The sequence below is a fragment of the Adiantum capillus-veneris genome, chromosome 12, assembly GCF_014529385.1.
Source record: "Adiantum capillus-veneris isolate H3 chromosome 12, ASM1452938v2, whole genome shotgun sequence".
Classification (NCBI taxonomy): domain Eukaryota; kingdom Viridiplantae; phylum Streptophyta; class Polypodiopsida; order Polypodiales; family Pteridaceae; genus Adiantum; species Adiantum capillus-veneris.
The window spans coordinates 106,284,622-106,295,499 of record NC_140942.1 but is presented as its reverse complement, the minus strand read 5'-3'; positions in this window follow the sequence as shown (position 1 = coordinate 106,295,499).

The window sequence follows — 10,878 nt, the reverse complement described above, 5'->3', positions numbered from 1 at the left end:
ATACAAGGTGATGGCTGAGTATGGATGTTAGTGATTGGTTGCTGGAACCTCCAATCTACCTTCAACCTAGTTGGTTGTCTCCATTCCATATCGAGTATATGGCTGGATACTCAATGGTTGAGTCATAGTTTGTCGTCAGTCGTGGAAGACTGTCTCTAAGTGGTTGGGGAAAGTACCTCACTCTTACTGCTGTTATTCATCCAACGTTGGATGGGCAGCTTATAAGTATTCTATTTAGTACTAAAGGATATGCTAAGCGCATACGTTAGTAAACCATGCTAAAGGATCTGCTAAGAGCATACGTTAGCACAATGCATTCTGAATAGGTGATTCTCTCCTTATTCTAGAATTTGCTTCGGTTAGGTTTTCAACTTTGAACACCTGTTGTGGTGGGGTTGGATACCGACAGTTTCATAAGTCAAGGACTTAGTAGGTGTGCTGACAGAGTATGTTGGCATGTAACCTTTGTTAGGGGTGAACATGTGGTTCTATGTGTTCCTAAAGGTTTAGAAGTCTGACATGAGGACACTCCCTATTCTATCTTTCAGTAGCTATGAGCTTTTCAAGATACTCACATGAGTTATCATGAGTTACCATTTAGATATGGGTGGTTGCAAAAGGACAACAATGTTGAAAATCAAGATGTTGCTCTTGGTTTCATTGAACCTCCTCACTGCACCAGGTATCGGTTATATGGACAATTGGCCCGTGTAGAGGATGCCAATAAGGAAAACATCAGTGTTCTTACGAAGATACTACCACTTGTGTTTTCGAGGACGAAAACGCTTCTCCAAGGGGGGAGTAATGTTAGGCCAAGGGCAGGGCCAAGGGCCAGGATGGACATGCGATCAAGGGGCGCTATATTTAGGGGCTAGGAGTCTATATATGGCACGGTTGGGTGGAGAGTTGCATGGTCCAATCCCACGCGGTCTTACAGTGCGATCCTCACATACATTATAACCTGTTCCTTTGAGGTAGATCCAACTATTGTCAAGGATGATCTTTCTCTTTACCTCATCAGCTATGGTACATACAACAGGTCTTTCTCCCAAGCGAGGGACTCCTAGTTTTTCAACTCGATGTGCACCATAAGCCATGATTCCAGACATGCCAAAATATGTAGCAAGAAACTCTTCAATAGCAACTGCAAGATATTGGGGCGTTTCCATGCTTTCCTCCTTGATTCCATGAATGACGATGTTCTTTGAGCGTTTTTGCCGTTCATGCAATTCTTGAGTATCCACATTCTCTACATTTTTTGCTTGGACAACGACTTGCGTGATAGGAGATGTAGAAACCACATTATCCTTACATATATCAACCCATGATTTGGATGCATTTCTCATCTCACAAACATCATGTCGTATTGTATCTATTGTTTCCTCTTTCAATACATGATCACTCTCAACTTTGTTCAAGCGTTCTTTCAATACATTCATGTCAACAAGAGAGCGCTTACATTCTTGAACTTCATTCTCAAGATGCATCAAGCGTGTTGTTTGCATTTCAAGAACTTTATTGAGGTGCTCATTCTCCACAACAAGAACTCTTAAAGTGCCATTCTCCATTGCAAGTGCGTGCAACTCTTCACCTTGCTTGTTAGCGGTTTCTTGTAATGAGACCAAGTAAGCCATGATCATTGCTTTCGTTGCAGATAATGTGGTTGGATTAGCATCCAAATTCCTTGGATATTTTGCATCATTCTCCATGGCAAGTGTGGATTTCCCACCCTTGCGAGCTTTGTCCGACATTGCCTTCAAGTCGGCAACAAAAACGCAAAGTTTTGACAGTTTTTTCAATTTGAGATATTGTTACAGCAAAGCCTTCCATTAAACACCATCAATTTTATCGGGTCACAAGTACCTAGGAGTAAACACAATTTGTGTGTGTGTGTGTGTGTGTGTGAGAGAGAGAGAGAGAGAGAGAGAGAGAGAGAGAGAGAGAGAGAGAGAGAGAGAGAGAGAGAGAGAGAGAGAGAGAGAGAGGTAGAGAGGTACCAGCTCCACCTCTGACGACGCCTGCGTCTAGCGCCCACCTCTAGGAATCTCATGCCTGCCGCTTATTTGGGGAAGCACTCGACCACTGAGGGCGATTTTCTCCTGGCCGCGTTGCCCTACAAACTGTTCCCTTGAGCACACATACCAGTAGCGAGGAAGGCAACGGAGGAGCACGTAGAGCTATACAAGGGGTTGGAGAAGGTGGGATTCATGCATACGTTTGAAGAGGATAGGTCGGGGATGATACCGCTCTACCTGAGGAGGGTATCTGGGCATTACATAGATGTGGGTGCGACAAAGCTGGTGCGGGCATGGGAGGTGAAGCTAAAGAGCAAGGGCTTGGGATCCAACATGGTCAAAGATCCGGGGACCGTGCAACGAGAGCTGCACAACGTGTGTACAACTTGCTACAACATTATCCTGAGGCCTGCAACCATACATTCATTAATCAGATTTTATGTCAATTGCTGATGGAGGAGGGTACTTTTCCACGTTCAATATTATTAAGGCCTTCAATCATACCATATTGTAGATGCGCAACCATTGAGACATATCCATTTAAGACACTTATAGTAGTAATGAAATTTAAAGAAGATCAATAATTAGTAGCTAGCATCTTATTGTAACAACCTCAAATTAACTGGAGCGCATGTGTAAAGCCCTTTCAACAACCATTAATCCACATAGGCAAGAGCAACTCTCTCTCTCTCTCTCTCTCTCTAGAAACAACTAGGATTTAGCCATCTAATGTGCATTTGATATCATTAGCAAGGTTAGGCCTTTGATATATATCCTTCCCTTGCATTTATTTAAAGGTGCAATCATGTTGGCAATGTTGTCTCATGGAATGCATTGATTGCACAATATGTCCAACAAGGTCAGGTTCATGAAGCTCTGGGTTGTTTCAACGGGGTCACAAAGTTTTGGGATGTTTGCAGCAGATGCAGAGAGTGGGCATATGTCTAAATGCAATCACATGCACTTGCACCTTGAAGGCATTTGGCATTACACAAGATTCTAATATGGGCAAAAGAATTCCCGATGATATTGTTACTAGATTGGGGTTGTTGAAAGAAAATGTTGTGCACTGCCTTGGTCGATATATATGCCAAATGTGGTGCAGTGCATAAATCATAGAAAGTGCTTGAGAAGCTTGCTATCAGGGATGTCATCTCTTGGAATGCACTGATTGTAGGATGTGTCCAACTTTGGTAGGGCCAAGAAGCTCTGGACCGTTTTTGGCATATGCGAAGTGAGGGTGTCTCTCCAGATGCAATCACATACGCTTGCACCTTGAAGGAAAGGGTTAGGTTCAAGAAGCTCCATGCTATTTTCACAAGAGATGCAAAGAGAGGGCATCTCTCCGAAAACAATCATGTACCCTTGCACCTTGAAGGCATGTGATGTTACACAAGATGCTGATATGGGCAAAAGAATTCATTGTGATATTGTCAGACTTGGGTTGTTGAATGAAAACGTGGTGCTTGGCACTACCTTGGTCGACCTGTTTGCCAAGTGATGCACTTCATAAACCACGAAAAGCGCTTGAGAAGCTTCCTATCGAGGATATCGTCTCTTGGAATGCACTAATTGCTGGATGTGTCCAACTTGGGCAGGGCCAAGAAGCTCTGGACTATTTTCGGCGGATGCGAAGCGAGGGTGTCTCTCTAGATGCAATCACATACTAGCTTGCATCCTGAAGGCAAGGGTGAGGGTCATGAAGCTCCAATCTATTTTCAAGAGATGCAAAGAGAGGGCATTCTCTCCAAACGCAATCATGTACACTTGCACCTTGAAGGCATGTGACATTACACAAGATGCTGATATGGGCAAAAGAATTCACGATGATATCGTTAGACTATGTTGTTGAAAGAAAACATCATGATTGGCACTGTCTTGGTCGACATGCATCCCAAATGTGGTTCACTTCATAAAGCACAAAAAGTGTGTGAGGAGCTTCCTGCTTGGGATGTCGTCTCTTGGAATGCACTGATTGCGGGATATGTCCAACTTGGGCAAGACCAAGAAGCTCTGTATTGTTTTGATAGATGCAAAGTGAGGGTGGTGCAGTACATTCACTTGCATGTTGACAGAAATGGTTAGGTTCATGAAGCTCTATGCTATTTTCAAGAGATGCAAAGAGAGGGCATCTCTTCAAACACAATCATGTACATTTGCACCTTGAAGGCATGTGATGTTACACAAGATGCTGATATGGGCAAAAGAATTCATTGTGATATTGTTAGAGTGGGGTTGCTGAACGAAAACATGGTGCTTGGAATTGCCTTAGTCGACATATTTGCCTTGATCTGCAATGAGAAGTTTGTACCTTGGGCTCCGAGGCACAGTGCGATGACGAGGTGGACACATGCTCCAAGACTCCCAAGACTATGCTAAGAAGAAGGATTTGTACAAAGGCAATAGGATACATGCTGATATTTGTGATAGCAGTTGCTTGAAAAGAACACACTATCTATCTATACTATATTTGAGGAGGGGAGGAATTTTGGCCCCTCCCCTAGCCATGTATTGCAAGTAGCTTGATGTGGCTATGTTCCTTGCATCCTCAATGACACAGGCAGATAGCATGCACGCATGTGCGCACGCGCGCGCACACACACACACACACACACACACACACACACAACAACAACAACAACAACAACAACAACAACAACAACAACAACAACAACAACAAATGTCTAATGTTGAAAATGTGAATAAGCTCTTTTACATCATCTCCCTAAGTTCCATTTTTTAGAGAGAGAGAGAGAGAGAGAGAGAGAGAGAGAGAGAGAGAGAGAGAGAGAGAGAGAGAGAGAGAGAGAGAGAGAGAGAGAGAGATGTATAGAGAGACAAAGTGTCTCCCTCACATGCACTTTGAAGAGCCAAGCTGGTGCTACAAGACACCCGCAGTCGCTGACTAGCATATCTTGCAACCCAATGTCCACTACCTTGCTGTGCAAGAGGATAGGCCTATCTAAGAAAATATGGGCATGTAGGTGTAAGTTTCTTTAAATTCTAGCTACCCTGCGATGAGTCCCATGATCTAGAGATCTTGGGCTACAACTTGTGAGCTTCTAGCTACGAGCTATTGTTGAGCATTGCAAACTAGCTACCCTTTCCTCATCTTCTCTAGTGCTCCTTGAGTGGCTTCATTGATGCCCATGAGCAAAGCTTCATAGCTGCAAGATATTGTTGAGCAACGTAGTGTAGCTAACCTTTCCACCGCTTCTCTAGCACTCCTTGAGAGAGAGAGAGAGAGAGAGAGAGAGAGAGAGAGAGAGAGAGAGAGAGAGAGAGAGAGAGAGAGAGAGAGAGAGAGAGAGAGAGAGAGAGAGAGAGAGAGAGAGAGAGAGAGAGTACTTTTCTTGATTTTCTTTTATGAAATTTGTCAAGAGTGAGGAGATTGAGGGTAAGAGGGGCCATGCCGCCGTCGAAGGCGGTGCCGTTTTACTAGTGGACTATAGTGTTGAGTAACCTTTTTGTCACCAACTAAAAATAAGAAATCTATTTTTTGGTATGAGAAAATAGGTGAGTGGTCTGCTTATTGATTTGTAGATACCACTCATTATTGCAAGAACCCTATTAAGAAAATGATGAAGCACCCTTCCTTCGAGGGGTGCTTCATCATTTTCTTAATAGAGTTCTTGTGGTCTCAATTGCAAAACAAGACCAGTCTTGGGCTGTCATGACCAAGGATATGATAGGCAAAACAAAACTTTGCTCTGATGGTAGTCAATGGAAAGGGCTCAAGGTACATGACAAACTATTAGCCCCGACGTGGTCTAGCGTGAGTTTGGGTGGCATCACGAGAGAGATGGTGCGAAAGTGCAATAGAGCATCAAAGGTATTGGAATGGGACGAATTAACCAGATACTTCCAGAAATCCATATGTCATTGGTCCCCTTGGATGTCTAAAGGTGCCGGTGTAACCTGAACCCTTATTGGAGAGAAATTGCAAGAAGGATCAACAATAAAGGACTCCACTCGTTGAGCCACTTCTAGGATAGAAATAGCAAGTGCTGGAAATCAGGTGACTAGGTGGCAATCCATTTTTAACTCAATGACACTGAGAAGTTGCTTGTTAATAGAGTAGTAGAAGGCCTGGCCAGTATTGTGATGCCGGTCTGTGAATCTACTTTTGAGTGGAAAGCTTGGAAATGGCCTTTCAATAGCCATTTCTTTAAACCTCATACCAAGGTTATTTACCAAGTGTTAATACACGAGATGGATTGGTTCGCCCGATTGAACAAGCAGTGGAAGAAGCAACTGACGGAGGCTAGATGGATGGAGGTCACGATGAACATCTGGAATCCACAATGGTCTAGTTTTATGAAGATATTTCTGTGGAAGGTACTTTTGGGGGCCTTGCCGAAATGCTTCAAGATACAAGCACGTGGTATCAGGTCCGATAGATGTTCAGGGTGCAGATTGGTTAGTAAAGGCCTCGCCGACTTGTTCATAGGATGTCCGGCTATTAGAGACCTAGAAGGAAAAGTGTGCAAATGGATACAAAGAACGTGGAAGATAGGGTTTTTCAAGAAGGATTTGTGCCTCGGTGGGAAACAATTTCGAAGTTTTTCCCCCAAGATGTGTCTAATCTTGACTCTTGAGCGTCACTGAATCATGACACACTCTCTCACACCTGATGATGGGATCATTAATGCAGGAGCACGGGCAAGCAAAGTATCTATCTCACTAGCACTAAGAAAGTCGAGCTAAAGTGTAAGTTGCACTAATAGAAAACAACTGCAGAATGACGCAGTGTCATGTATCCAAGTGCTACAAAAAAGTGTACACTTGTTACACAAGGATCAAAGCGTAACTTTTTCTATTCATTTGAGGCTGCCTATCCTTGAGATGTATAGGACTAAATAGATACTTGGAGACCTTGTGGGATATCTAGGGTTACAAGAAGATAAGGACTTTCACATATATGTGATTAGTGTGCAATCGTAGAGAACCTGAGCTTATCCATGGTGTCTATCCGGTAGTTATCATGCGTCCTATAATTCCTTCATCACAATCCTTATGGCATTGATCCCTTCGATATTCATCGTTCTATCATGTTCTCTTGTCTTTTGTGACTTTGCTCACATTGATTAGGTTCAACATTATCTGTAGCATCAACTCGCCCTACCATCGTGTTGGCCAGTGACTATACTTATATGGTGGACCTTCTAAGACAAACAAGGTATTTTGGCAAGGGTATGAGAGTAGTCAAGATGATCCAAGCATCCGATTGGCTTCAAGGTTGGTCGGCTCTTCTAGGTGTTTAGGGAGCATGGTCCGTGTACAATGGAAGTGGTTGCTGGCATCACAAAAAATAAAGATGAAAATTTATGATCTCATAAACAACTGGGACAATAAGCTGCTAGATTGATGCAAGTCAAAAGGTTTAAGGATTTGTGTTGGTTTTAGATGATGAGCAAAAGAGAGAGAGAGAGAGAGAGAGAGAGAGAGAGAGAGAGAGAGAGAGAGAGAGAGAGAGAGAGAGAGAGAAAGAGAGAGAGAGAGAGAGAGAGAGAGAGAGAGAGAGAGAGAGAGAGAGAGAGAGAGAGAGAGCTACTAGAAGAGGCCAACCGTAACCACCCCAACCCTCACGCAACTACATTATGCTCCTGCTATCCACTCAATGCTTATCCATCTCTAGCTCCCTCGCATGCACTGATAATTCCACCCACCAACCTCTCTCACCCACAACCTAGCCTTCCTCCAGTGTTATGCCGGCTCATGCACTGCTCGTTTGACAATTGCTATCCAATAGCAACGTGATGGTAGTTTTTGCCATGTGAACTGCAGTACACTCGTCCAAGCTGCTAATGTACACGTTGCTACTGTCCATCAAGCTCGCATCATACACGCTCTGGCCATTTATCTTGCACTATTGTACATGCTGCTATACACGCCAAGATGCCATGAATGCCCTAAATCCCTTAGATCACTTGATTGTTAAGCTTTGCAAATGTAATAGTTACAACACCATTGTCATTATTGAGAAAATATACATGGTTTTCCAATAGTTACAAAAAGATGTATATACGTCATCTCATGATACATATGCTATTACAAAAGGAAACTAATGCTATCTAGCTACGGCTAGACTGACGTCGTCTAATCAAACGTCTCATCGCATCCAAGTGGCGTATCTGTCGGATTTTGCTAAAAAAAAAAAACAATAAGACAACTTTCTGTAAGTATAAACATATAATTCACAAAAAAATATAACAAATAGAAAAGAGTAAACCCTAATACTACCCATGCCGCTGCGAGAACTCAGAATGTCCATCAGCGGGTTTAAGCCCTTCCTGCGTGCGTACTCGTGCTCGTATGGTGTGGGGTCACGTCCTGTCATCGACCACTATTCAAAACATACAAAGAATCCATTATGTTAGAATTTAAAAGTACAAATAGACATAACTACCAAACCTAAACAGCAATGCGAAAACACTTACAAAATTGGCCTCAAATGATGCCCACCCGCCGCTCCCCAAGTGGTGAGAGCTCCCTATCTCTACTCGCGCTTTGACTGCCTCCTTTTGTTGCTTCCACTTGTCAGGATTCTTGCGTGCTGCTTGCTTCGCATTCTTCCAATCTTCTTTGGCCAGCCAATCTAGTCAGTTCCACCCATGCTTTATTGCTTTTTGCACTTCAGAACGCTTGTGCTTGCAGTATTCGCGCATTCGAACCTTCATCAAGTCTTCATTCGAGTGGTCATCCCGTGTTGACACGAGAAAATCGTCATACAGCATGGTGATGACTCTGTCTTTTAATTCACTTGGTACTTCACTCCAGATGTTTAGTATGTAGTATCTAAACACCTGAGAGCAAAGATTGTGCATGCGCGAGATCACATTCTTGCCTTCATAATCCAAGATGTTGCCGCCGCTGAAGTCGACGGAGTAAGGCAAATCCTCTCGCCTGTGATGCGTGACTTGGGTATACCAGTAGGGGTCTCTAGCAGCGTGTTGATGGGGTACAGACGTTAGGTGTCTCCACTGGAGTCTGGGCCCCGAAGCGATGAGTGTCAATTGGGGTGACTCCCAGAGGAGTAGGTAGTGGTGTGTAGCTAGGAACGGCCGATACGCGTGCAAAACTTGATGTAGATGGCGATGCCGTGGCTGGTGTGGGGGCAAGAGCCTCATCGAACATGAGGTGGTGTCGAGGCATCAGCGGCGGCATCCTCCGTCTTTTATCTCTCTCTCTCTCTCTCTCTTTGTTCATACTGTAAACTACCTCACCTTCTCTAGTCATGTCCAATCTCCGCACACCTCGATCTAGAGGTGCACGGAGATCAGAACCATCGGGTTATAATCTCGTCTTTATTGGTCAATGCCTATATTTATGGGTATGAGAAATCTACACACCCACGTCTACATGATAGTGCATGTAGTGGACAAAACCCCTTTGCCTCTTCTCTAGCTGTAGCAATTCACAGCATCTTAACATCTCTTCACAGTAGATCTTTGTTCGAGGGATTACTTAGCACATTACATGTTGGCCTCCAATCTGAGTATCATGCCGTTGAAAGCTTTCCAACTTAAGGTCGCATCCGTAGAGAGGAAGAGAGGGATCACCGTTCGTCTAATTCTAGTTTTTTTACCGTAATCCCGAAGGTAGACTCTAATATTAAAACTCAATCCAAAATCTAATCTTAAATCTAACCTAATTGAACATGCGGTAATTCACGGCTAATTGAATATGGTTAGTGTGTGAGTTAATAGGTGTCAGATTCTGATGGGAATATACATATTGTTGTGTAACTAGTGTTTGCTCTTTGGCAAAGCGTGCCTTCATTGACATGCACTAAAATCTAACCTAAATCTAATCTAATCTTATATCGAACATAAATCTAGATCTAATTTAATCTTAAGCTCAAAATAAATCTAAATCTAATTTAATCTTAAATCTAACCTAAACCTAAATGTAATCTAACTTAAATCTAAATTTAATCTAGTTAATCTTAAATCTTGTCTTAATCTTAAATCTAAATCTAATCTAATATTAAACTCAACATAAACCTAAATCTAATCCAATCTTAAATCTAAACCTAAATGTAATCTAACTTAAATTCAACATAGCTGGCTAATTTTTAATATTGCCCTAATTTTAAATCTAACCTAATCTTAAACTCAACATAAACATAAATCTAAATGTAATCTAATTTAAATCTTAACCTAATATCTCTCTCTCTCTCTCTCTCTCTCTCTCTCTCTCTCTCTCTCTTTGTTTTCTCCCCTTATGTCTCTCTCTTACGTCTTCTCCCCCCCTCTCTCTCTTTGGTTTTTTATTCTCTCTCTCTTTCTCTTTCTCTTTAATGTTTTCTCCTCTCTCTCTCTCTCTTTGTTTTATATCTTTCTCTCTCTCTCTCTCATTCTCTCTCCTTACTTTATCTCTCTCTCTCTCTCTCTCTCTCTCTCTCTCTCTCTCTCTTCCTCTCTCAATGTGTGTGTGTATGCATTCTTTGTTTATACATGTGTGTGTATGTGTTTTTTGTTTATGCATATGCTCTCTTTCTCTCTCTCTCTCTCTCTCTCTCTCTCTCTCTATTTCTATCTTTCAAAGACACAATGTGTGTGTGTGTGTGTGTGTGTGTGAGAGAGAGAGAGAGAGAGAGAGAGAGAGAGGGAGAGAGAGAAAGAGGGGAAGGGAACATGAGAGAGAGGAGAGGGAAGGAGCATACCTGGCTCTCCTTCCTCTCCTCGTCTCTGTGTGTGTGTGTGTGTGGGGAAGAAAGAGAGAGAGAGAGAGAGAGAGAGAGAGCACATGTTACCGCTTTGCTTGAGCGCCGAAAACTCAGATTTGAGATCTGAGTTTTCGGGCGCTTTCGGTTTATTTTTTACCCCTATTGACGTCGCTATGGGCCTCGCTATAGAAT